The 12,161-nt window shown below is 41.3% G+C and overlaps 1 long non-coding RNA gene across 1 annotated transcript in view; it reads left to right on the forward strand.

Moving 5' to 3' along the window:
* LOC142827656 (uncharacterized) overlaps positions 1 to 11,399 on the forward strand; it is a 66,765-nt gene extending 55,366 nt beyond the window's left edge. Inside the window, exons 2-3 of the long non-coding RNA XR_012902364.1 lie at positions 9,941 to 10,031; positions 11,299 to 11,399. This is a non-coding gene — a long non-coding RNA (uncharacterized LOC142827656). The remainder of the gene's footprint in view (positions 1 to 9,940; positions 10,032 to 11,298) is intronic.
* The last annotated feature ends 762 nt before the right edge of the window (positions 11,400 to 12,161 follow it).

The following is a 12,161-nucleotide window of genomic DNA, read 5'->3' on the forward strand; positions in this document are numbered from 1 at the left end:
GTATCCGTTCATTTTTATTTAATGTACATGATGATGACAGACTCAAACAACACAAAACAATGATGAATAATTCCCTCGTGATATTTGTTTGAGATGACACAATGTGTTAGCACACAGTTTTCCTTAAAGAAAGGTCTTTAAACTTATAATGATTTCCTTTTTCAGTTAGGGAGCAAAGTACACCAGTTCAACTTTCAGGCAAATATCTTTTATTAGGTTTCCCCTAAGACTGCCTGAATATAGCACCTTGAGTTCTTTCACACTGACTTTCAGGCTGTCCTTCACTTCTAGTAAAAACATTTAAAATTTAAAGGAGGGAAAAAATCATTTGTACATTTTGCAAGTAGAGGGAAGAAATCCTACTTGGTGTGATTTGCTATAACGGTACATTTATCAGAAGCTGTTCATTTTATCTGCTGCAGAACTGCTCTTTGATGGCATTAATCTACAGGAATGATTACAAGGAAGTAATTCAAAGGTGTTCAGAGAGAAAAGTGGCATGAGACTTTCCTTCAATTTTGCTAAAGGCTACATCAGACCCGTCAATAAATTATAGAATTTTAGCAGGAAAAATATTGTGTACGTATGCTGTGTGTTTACAGGAAGCGAGAAACTTAGGACAATGAAAAACATTTAATCAGAAAAAATACATCTTATTATTTATCATAACGTAGATTCTAGAAAGAAAAAAAATTAGTGGGTGGTTTGAAAATCAAATGTCCTTGGAATTTTTGACATTTTTTTTTCAGTCTACCAAAATCAGTTTTTTCTTGAAATGATTCTGAAGATGAATCACATCTTCCTAAGCAATTAATGGTTCCTAATATTTGGGGTGAATTGGATTAATTATTTTTGCTGAGTCTGATCAAAATTAAAAAAAAGCATGTTAGGACATCGGAAAAACTGTCAAAAACCATTTTCACAAAATATGTTATATGATATTATGGAAATTTAAAATGTGCTCTATAATGAGTGTCAAGAAAACTGTGGAGTGCCTCAAATAGAGTTGCTTATTATTCAAAAGATTCCTACACCCCTCTTCTAGATAATTTTAGTTAGCTATAGGGTAGTTTTCTCTTTTCTACATATACCATGTAAGCCAAGAGGAAGTTCTCTTCTGAGTTTACTGTACTTCAGAAATGTGTAGAACTTGGCCCCAATCCAATAAAACACTTAAATATATGCTGGATCATGGGATTACTCACATGTTTAAAATTTAGCATTAACTATTAAATTCCAGGGGGGCAGAGGTAATTCAAAGCAGAGGGCTTTTGAAAATTCCCCAGTGGGAATCAGTGGTGCTCAGTACTTTTGAGACTCAACCCAAAAGGATTTCCTCCTTGTGTAAAGGAAAATATAACCCCAAAAAGATGTGAGAGTGAGTATAGGATTGAAACTCAACAAAGTGCTCAAAGGAAGTAAAGAAGAAATGGAAAATATTCCTGGTTAAAAAGGAGAAAAATAGAAAAAGTAAAATAGCCATTTACAGAAATATTGAATGTTTCTAGTTTAATGAACAGAAGGAAGAAATTTAAGCCTATTTTCAGAGGTTAGATACTGAATGTTCTTGAAGATTGTGGCAAGAGAAGGGTTTTTTTTCTGATTAGTGGCAATAACATTGATATTTGCTGTACACAGAAAACAAAACACCACCACCTATGATTAGTTACATGAATAGATATACCAGAAAACTTGAGGAAGAAAGAGATAGAATGTGTGCTTTGCCTGGACCAATTCATAAAATAAAACATAGAACCTTTATACAATGGTTTGCGATGGCCCGATATAATTATGACATATGTCCTTGGCCCTGCATTTATGATGGCGTACTACACCTGTCATAAACGCAGACTCGAGTTGTGACACCCCCGACCTGCAACGCTATCTCTGGAACCGATCGCATCGCAAGTCAGGGGCAGCCTGTAGTTGTCTAAAAATCTACATTGTTCAGAGTTGAACAAAACATTGGCTAATAACAACAACATCTAGCTCTTATACAGAATTTTTCATGAGTGGGTCTCAAAGCACTTTAGAAAGGATGTCAGTATAATTACCCCATTTTACAGATTGGGAAACGGAGGCAAGTGATTTGGCAAAAGTCAGCCAGTAGACTAGCAATAGAATTCAGTTCTGTTGAATCCCAGTCCAGTGCTCTATATGGCTACTAAACATGTTGGCTGTGTCTAGACTGGCAAGTTTTTCTGCAAAATCATATGATTTTACGGAAAAACTTGCCAGTTGTCTACACTGGCGGCTTGAATTTCCGGAAAAGCACTGACGATCTCCTGTAAAATCATCAGTGCTTTTCCGGAAATACTATGCTGCTCCCGTTCGAGCAAAAGTCTTTTTCTGAAAGACTTTTGCACGAAAGGGCCAGTGTAGACAGCACAGTACTGTTTTCCGCAAAAAAGCCCCGATCGTGAAAATGGCTATCAGGGCTTTTTTGCGGAAAACCGTGTCTAGACTGGCCATGGACGCTTTTCCGCAAAAAGTGCTTTTGTGGAAAAGCATCCTGCCAATCTAGACGTGCTTTTCCAAAAATGCTTTTAACGGAAAACTTTTCTGTTAAAAGCATTTTCAGAAATTCATGCCAATGTAAACGTAGCCATTGGCTTTAGCATTTGCCTAGTTCAGAATAAAGTTATTACTTTATAACCAACCAGAGTTCTGAAGTTATTATATAACTAACTGGATACTGTCATGACACCAAACAGCTAGCACACTTGCCAATTACTTCTTTTATACATATAAAAAAAAAATGAGTGGGCAGCAGTCACTGAATTCAAAGTCCTAATACAGTAGACTTCCGATGATCCGGAACCTATGGGATTTAGGTGGTGCCAGATTATCAGATATGCCGGACTATCAGAAGGTACTATAAGATGGTTTTATATATACTGTATACATTATATACTGTATATAAAGTGTTCTTAACCCTTTTTATTGTACATACTGTATCCAGTATACTGTAATGTTTTAGTTTTTTTAAGCCTTTTTTACCCTTTTTGCTCAGTTCAGCTGCTGCCGCTGTTACCTTGTGACTTATTTTTTGCCGAAGCTCACTCACTAGGCTCTTGCCATTTTGATGCCGGACTATCAGGAGTGCCAGACTATTGGATGCCCGACTATTGGAATTTTACTGTATTCTGTTCCTTTAATAAAGGCTTTGAATATTTATGGGGTTTTACAGCAAAAGCAACACTAAATAAGCAACACAGTTAGTGATGGTGGGGGTCAGAGCTGGCATGCTCACTGCCTCAGGGCTCTCCAGCCCTGCCCCCACTGTCACAAATCCCGTTGCTTACTTTGTGTTGCTTTTGCTGCTAAACCCCATCAATAGCCCAGTTTTCTTGTGTTCCTAAAGCTCACCCATCAGGGTTTTAACCAGCCACCGGAAAGGGTCAGGGAGTGAATTCACCCTCTCCCTTCAGTGAATTCTGGGAGGGGTTTTATCTCCTTCTATGCATCAAGGATGGCTGCTGCTGCAGATGACACATTGGGCAGCATGGGCCAGGGCTTTGAGGTGGCACTGAACATGCCAGTGCATGGCTGACTGGTTCATGCTCAGGGGCTAACTGATCAACATATGAAGGGTTGGGAAATAATTTTCCCTGAGGTCCGATTAGCAGTGACCTGAGGGCAGGGGTGTTCATCTTTATTTGTAGCACATGAGTGTAGGTCACTTGCCAGGATTATCTGGATATAGCTCAATTATTTTCCTGCCATTGTGGGGACTTTAAGCACTGATACACTGCGGTCCCTCCTATTCTCTGCCTGTGGCACATATTAGTTCAGTCTTCACTAGGCTGTAATACCTTGGTCTAATATTAGTTGTTGGCTGGGGTGCTGGTGGCCTGTGATATAGAGGAAGTCAAAGTAAATGCTCTAGGTCCATCTGGCCTTAATTTCTATACCTCTTTAACACCTCAGTCCTCTATACTTAGCATGCTAGAAAAGTCTGAACCATGTGTTTCATAGATGAGCTTGTTCTGTCCTGCATTGAAACAGCTTAGTTAATTATTAAAAAGCCTCCTTTGTGGATTTACTATAAATAGGACCAGATTTTATTTCCTCATTCATGTGTTGAGGTTAAAATGAAGAAACTTCCTTCTCAGACACATGGGCAGGAAATAGACAAAATCCTCCCCTATATAAAACACAAATGAGACTTCCTGAATACAGGAGGGTGGGAAGCCTAGACTCTGATAGCAGATGGAAGGGCCTGACAATGACTCTGCTTCTGTCTCTTCCAGTTGTCAGTCCTATTGGTGGTGCTGGAGGGAGTAAGAAAGGGCTGTACTTACGGTTGCTAACCCTCCAGCATTGCCCTGGAGTCTCTAGGAATTAAAGACTAAAGGTTATGTCCAACCCAAACTGGTAACCCTAGCTACACTTCCACAGTGGAGTTCTAAATTCCTGATCACTTTGGTACCTTAGAAGCTTTTCACCTACTTCCATCCCTTGTAGGCTAAATTCCTCCACCTGTTGCTGCAGGCATGGGGCAATTAGTGTGGATGTGGCTATTAATAGCAACATACTGCCCGCAGGTACTAGGAAGACATTTCATAGGATCACTTTTTTTCCCCATTCAGGTCAGCAGGGCACCATTATAATAATCTAATCTGACTTTCAGTATAACACAGGCCTAATAATGATAACCCAGCAGTCTCTGCATCAAGCTCATAGCTTCAGGCTGAGCTGAAGAATGCACCTTAGAAAGATGTCCTGTCTCACTGTAAAGGTTTAAAATGATTCAGAATTCATCACATTCACAGGGAAGATATTCCAATAGCTAATTACCCTCACTGTAAAAATACTGCACCATACGTCTAATCTGAGTTAGTCTAACTAGCCAAGCTTCCAGCTCCTGCACTATGTCATGCTTATCTGTGCTAGATTAAATGAGAACTCTTTTCCCCACATAGGTAATGGGACAAGGCCCTCAGACAGGACCCTCACCCTGCCCACAAAACACCAGAGACCCTTTCTGGTGCAGCCACCTGTGCCTTGTATAGTCAGTGGCAATTTCCCACCACCTTCTAGTTACAGAGCTTTTGTTCACAGTAAACTCAGCCAGCCTCTCCTTCCAGCCTAGAAGGCACACTGCACTAAGCCTCTATTCCCTGTCTCCTTATCTAGCCCTCTGGCTAATGAGGCCCAGGGCTGCTTCCATTAGCCCATCAGAGCTTGCTCAGCTGGCTGGAATTGGCCGTTTCAGCCAGGCTGCAGAGGCAGAGCTCTGGCTTAGTCAGCAGTCTGTCACATACCTCCCCCCATTATGAACTGCCAGGTTCTGGCCTGCCCCAGCTCTCTCGGGGGACCCCACCCTGATGCCTCAGTGCCTCCTGCAGCTGAGTGCGTAGGGCAGCCTTCCAGTCCTCAAAACTTTCCGCCTCTGGAGGTGGCTCACCTCCCTTTTTCTTGGGGTCCTCTTTGGGGAGCTGTCCCTTGCTCTTGGTTGGGCGATCCTTAGGACCCCTGCTCTGGGGTTCCACCCTCCCTGGGCCACTCTGGTCCTTGCTTGGGGGTTCCCATGGGGGGAATCCCTGCCTGTGCCCAAGCACTCCCTCAGGATTTCTTCGGGAGACTCCTCTGTTCCCTCCCCACAAAAATTACAGTGGAAGGGGCCTGGCCCATAAAATTCAGGCCTGGTCCATAGGTCTGCATACCAAATGCACCCCTGTTGGCGCCCTTCCTCAGATACCACTTCAATCTGCTCTCGGGGGTCAGGGTCGGTACAGTAATTCCCCGGGCTCCTTCCTCCCTCCCAGTGTCTCCTGCGGACCGCCCCCGACGCCCCTGAACCTACCCTGGCTCAGCGGTCCGCGGCGTCCGGTGTTCAGGTGGGATCTCAGGGGCAGGTTTTCCGGTCCCGGTGCGCCCCTGGCTGTCCCATTCCCTCCTGGGCCAGCGCGGCGGGGTCTGTCCGCTGCCTGAAGAGGGGCTGACTGCTCGCCAGGGGCAGTGGCTGTCCCGGAGGCCCCGGGACCAACGCCGGGCCGATAGCCGGGCTGAGCGGCGTTCACGCTCCGTCCTGCAGACTGCTCCTCTGCCGCTGCAAGGAGCCTGCTCCCTGCCCCGTTGGCGGCAGGCCCTTTTGAAACGGCCCGCCGCGCCGGCCGTCGCCCGGGGCCCCGACCCTTCCGGGCGCGTCCCGGCGTGCGGCCCTGTCAGGCAGCCCCGTCCCTCCGCCCCGCCCCCACCATGCGGGGCCTCGGGGGACGAGCCGTATTCGCGCTGCTGGCGCAGGCGCGGGGGTAGCACCCCAGCCCACCGCCCCCTCCGGCTCGCGTTGGAGGAGTACTGGGGGGTCCGGGCCTGGCCGTCAGCCCCCTGCCAGCGGGGGCTCCGGTCGCCCCGCACCCGGGTCAGTGACAGCCCATCACACCACCACAAATCTTGTGTCTTTTTCTATGTCCATTCTTTCCAGAATTCAGAGCTCCCATCCTATAAGTGCAACCCACTTTACTGGTTCCTAAATTTAGGATCTGACATTTAGCATGAGCAAACATAGTCTTTAAAAGTACACAGCTTATAATTACTTTGTAGAATTAACCTTAATTACTTACCACTCCATCAATTTTTTTGTCATCTGCAAATGTTATCTGTAATTATGTTATGTTTTCTTCCACATTATTGATAAAGAGACTCAATGATCTGGGACAAAACAGAACTCTCCGGTATCACAAGAATTGAATCCAGTGGATGATTCTACATTCTGAATTATTTTTCTTTGAGATCAATCAGGTGATCAGTTTTAGTTAACTTACTATGTGCTGCGTTGATTTTGCATAGTATTATTTTTTAATCATTTTGTCATGAGGTATTTAGCATTATAGAAGTATAAATATATTATGTCAACATAGCTACTTTTGTCAAACAAACTTGTCATCTTACTGAAAAAAAAGTTTTCTTGACAAGACCTATTTTCTATAAACCCATGCTATCTGATTTTCATTGTGCTCCAGCTTCTTAATTTTTTACTGATTGCATTCTTTATCAGCTTTTCTGTGATTTTATGTGAGAATCATCTGGATTTACTGGAATCATCTGATTTATACTTTTTTATTAAATCTTGGAACCTGGTCCTCTAGGACTTCCCCTGTATTCCAAGATATGCTCAATATCAACATCACTGACTCAGAGATCTCTTCACCCAATTCTTTTAAAACTTGTGTGTGCAAGTGGTCTGGTCTTGGAAATCTGAATAAATGTTTTGAAATAAACTTTCACATGGAAAGTAGAGGCATGTGAATCTGATACGAGTGTGTTGGAAAAAGATGAGCAGAGTTCTGCAGGAAGGACACATTGTGGCTCAAGTATTACTTACACCTGTCTATACTAACCTCCACCATCAACCTAATCCACATGACTTCAGCTATGCAAATAGTGTTGCTGAAATCAACATACTTACCATTGCATCTTGCATGCAGTGTGGTTAGCAGGGGTTGCTCTCCCGCTGACAATGGCTGTTCTTCTCATTTTGGTGGTGCATCAACGAGATAGCACTCAGAGAACAATTTATTGTGTCTAAGCAGAGGCAATAAATTGATGGCCAGTGGATCGATCGCCGCAGCCTCCATCCCCGATGTAGTGAAAATAAGCTCTTAGTATTTTAATTAATATTTGAGAAGATGGAGTCATGGGTTATGCTGATTCCATTCTCAGATTATATGAATGTAGAAGAGATCACTAATACTTTGATGGGTAAGGTGAAAAATACGGCAAGATCTGAATAAATTGGAAAAAAAAATAAATTAAGGAAAGTAATGAGGTTAAATAAAGACAAATATACAGCAAAGTAGCTAATATAGGAAGAAATAATGCATAAATGTAAAATGAGGACTACTGAATAGGTAGTCATTGTTAGGAGACACATCTGAAAAATAAAAAATTCAGTGAACCAATTTTCATGACTATTGCTGCTCCGTTGATCTCAAAAGTTCAGAGAGGAGCAACTCAAATACCTATATACACACAAATATATACACACAACTCTTGTTGCTTTCCTCTAAACTTTTGAAAGAGAGAGAGAGGGAAAGAGAGAACTCTTTTAAAAAAAGACTAGGGTATATGAAAAAGTTGGAAAAATGGGAAATTTTCACTCTAGAGAAAAGTAAATCAAGGGCTGCTTTATAACTAACTGTAGAGATTATCCTATATGACCCAACAGGTCAAACTATCACCATCTGTAAACTGAGGCAAATCTCTCTTAAGAATATTCAGTTATTGTTTGCTGAAAATTCATGGAATCAAATGGTTATTAGCAAAAAAAGATTCACCCAGTTCTGAAAAGACTAGATGCCGAGGAAAAGAAAAATTAGAATAATTAGTCCACCAGAAGGGAGTTAGATAATAATGCCACGGCAGGGAATATGAGGAAAGGTTTTTAATAATAAGTAGTTAAGAAGTGAAACAAGCTGTCACAGCTGTTGGGTGGATTGCCATAGGTGGAGGTTCTCAAGGCTAAACAGAACACCCCATTATTACAGAGTGTTTAAGAATAAAAATTAGTCCTGTCAGTGCATAGGGTAAGACAAGCTAACTAAGGATTTAGCTGCCTATTCAGGCAATTATACTGGTTAACTAGAATAGGTTTAGGATTTTCAAAAGGGACTGCTATATAGAAATGCCCAACTTCCATTGAAAATCAAACAGAGTGTGGTATCTAACTCCTTTAGGCCCTTTTCTTAAATGTATTGCTGTAGTTCCATGATTGGGAAGTTCAAATGTGAAAACTTAAGATTTTTTTTCCAGACACAAATGAGAGGTAGAGGGTGGCAGTGTACCATGTCTTAGCTTAGGGGGTAGGCCCTGACTTCATTATTTAAGGGCCTGATTCTACACACCTTACATTGAGTAGCACCTAGTCTCATGAGTATTCCCACTGACATCAGTGGAACTGTTCACAAGAGTAGGTGCTATTTGCTAAGCCTTTCAGAATCTGGACCTAAGGTAGGAAAAAGCAGTCAAGATCATCAGACATAAAAGCTTAAGGTTCTAGTACATGTGTGGGACCCATTGAATTAGCTGCCCCACTGAGATCCCCGTGTAACCTAATTTTATTAAACCACAGAAGGTTTTTTTTATATCTATCACAACTATTTCACAGCAGATTTAGGATACGATTCTTCTCCCAGAATGCATCACAAATATCTCTATTTAAGGACTAGTGGGAGTTGGTGGTGAATCATGATTGTGAAGTCTAGAATCCTGGAACAAACTAAAAAGTTTGGTGGTGTGAATATTTTCCCAGCATGAATTTTATATTACAAATATCCACCTAGATTTAGTTATTCGTATTTGTAGTTGGTAATTCTTTACCCTGAACTATTTACACTCAATTTTTCTCCTGTACAATACTGGACCTTTCTAATTTGTATAGATGTTTAATCAGTTGTTGCTACTACAAAAAAACCTTAACAAATAATGAATAGTCTTGCAGCACCTAAGAGACTAACAAAGAATGTGGATGGTATCATGAGCTTTTGTGGACACAACCCACTTCTTCAGATGAATGAAGTTAAGGGGTCCAGTTTCCAAATAAATAGCAGAGAAAGAGAGGGGGTGAGGGGGAAGAGAAGGGAAAAAAAGGGAAAAGATATTGTCTATCAGTTTCCATGATAAATGAAGCTGATGTAGGGGGTACTAAGTGCTCTTAAGTACCCAGTGTTCGGTTTTTTATGTCATTAGGCTGTAGAATGTAGTGGGTAATCCAGTTAAGGTCTTTGTTTAAACCTCTACTGGAGGTATAAAACTTGTAAATGAAATTAAGCTCTGCAGCTTCCCTTTCAAACTGGTTTTTGAAACTGGCTTGTAATAATATTGAAACGTTGAGATCCATTAATGAGTGCTCGGGCAAGTTAAAATGTTCCCCAACAGGTTTCTGTGTGTTACCTTTTTGGATATCTGATTTGTGTCCATTAATCCTTTCTCACAGAGTCCGTCCAGTTTGGCCAATATACATGGCAGAGGGGCATTGCTGGCACTTGATGGCATACATCACATGCTACTGGGTATCTTCACAGTAGGTAAGCTTTTCTTCGGCATAAGTTTAAAAAAAGAACACCAGAGTAGATGTATCTAACTGCTGACTGCTATGAACATTTTTATCAACGAGTGAGTAATGTTAAATACTCTTTGGAAAAATGTTGACTCTGTAGAACTTCAGCTTCTTTCAATTTGTAGCAGTCACTTCATTGATCTAAAAAACAATTAGAAAGAAAAAATGCAAAGCAATCCTCTCCAATTATTTGTATCTAAGGTGTATAATAAAATGTTACATGAGGTAAATTAAACGTCAGGAAAAGAAAATATAGAGAGATAGTGAGAAATGAGATCATTTCAAAAAGCAATGAGCTGTTTTAAATTCTTACCCTATTGAAGCCACACTTGGCTTAAAAAGATAATATATATAAAGCAGTGTTATTTTAACTATCTTTGTTTTAAATTATTGGGCATTGTGGCACTTCTATGACAAAATTAAAGTCTTCAGTTCTACACAACATGTGGGACCCAGCAGATGCACTTCCAAAAAACATGGAGATGACAGGGGGGCAGACAGAACTGCTGGACCCACTAGGAAAAATCAGGGGCAGCTCAAAGTGGGGGGAAGGGTGTCTTGGCAGAAAGGAAAGGGCTGGGGGCTAGCCTTTCCAGGCAGCCCTCAGTGCCACCCAGACAGCACCATACAGGGCTCCAGCAGTGATTTAAAGAGCCCAAGGCTCCAGCCACTGCCACAATAGTAGCGGTAGAGGCCATGGCAAAAACTCCTGGGACATTTTGAATCACTGAGCCCAGGAGCTGTTTCTCCTTTTTTCTCCCTCCCACCCCTTGTTGGCAGTTCTGGCAGATGAAATACACCTCTGCAGAAGGGACAAATATTTGACTGGCTGATCTTCATAATCCCATCTATCCCCTGCCTCAAAACAATATCTCTCCAGCTTGCTGGAGAATGAACCCCAAATGCAGCAAAGTACATAGAGTTTATACACCCCAGTATGAGCTTCCCCTATGCAATTCCCACTGGAAAACAGACCTGCACCATTTCCACTGTCCATCATATTATAATAATCAGGGAGGAAGATGTAGGGCTTGCTCCTGAGGCATTAAAACTGATTTTAAAAATGCTTTTATCAAAATGCCTTGACTTCACACTAGGATTTAACTTGTGGAATGAAGACACGTTTTTGTCTCCTGAGAGTAGACACATACTAAGGCCCTTTTATACAACTCTGGACATGTGACAGGTCTGCACAGTGTGAACAAGGTTAATTTATACCCAATGTCTGCTGCCAGAATCAAAACCAGAAACTGTCCAGGAAGAGGAGAGGAGAGGAGAGGAGACAAATTCAAACTTACAAAGGAAGACATTTCCAGAAATCCTGACTCCTAATGGTGAGAAATTACTTGCACAAGTAGATGTGCTGAAGTCAGTGGGACTGATCTTGTGACTAACTGCTTACTAATTGGGTTATATCCATTAATATAAGTATATCCCCTACATGGGAATCATTATTGAGTGGGTTGGTTTCCTGAGTTCATCAGTCAATCAAGTTTTCTTGCAAATCAGTTTATAGTTGTGTAAAAAGTCATTTTTATTGGGGGGAAGAGAATTTAGATTGAAGTTGGTATTACCACCTCATTTTGCTTTTTTGTTATGTAATTACCACTTATTCATATGCTCTGATTTTGCTGTTCTTCTTAATGTATATGTTATTTAAATCCAAATCTATTCACCTACTACATATTTTAGAGAGTTTGTCTGTTTGATCAAGAATTCCTCCTAAACGGTAACATCTAGGACCCTCAAATTTGGTATACTGCTACCTCTTATCAGAATTAAAAGCAAGATCAGGGTTTGGTTGTGCCAGGAAAACTGGCTGTGCCTGGAAAGGGACTGTTTTTCATAAAACCAAACAGGAAATAGACAGAATCATCAAAGCAAGTGCAGTCCTCAAAATTGACGTAATTGAATCCATGTTGAAAGAGACTGAATTAAGATGAACCAGAAAAATGAGATGAATCTGGAATAGGATTGCTGCTCAATAAACCTTACAGAAAAGAGATAAAACAGAGAAATGTGGAGTAGTAGTCTGTTTTGACACAGGTAAATCAATGCGTAACAATAAAAACTTAAAGAAAATGTTATTTGAAACCAA

This window comes from Pelodiscus sinensis, chromosome 3 (genome assembly GCF_049634645.1).
Source record: "Pelodiscus sinensis isolate JC-2024 chromosome 3, ASM4963464v1, whole genome shotgun sequence".
Lineage (NCBI taxonomy): Eukaryota > Metazoa > Chordata > Testudines > Trionychidae > Pelodiscus > Pelodiscus sinensis.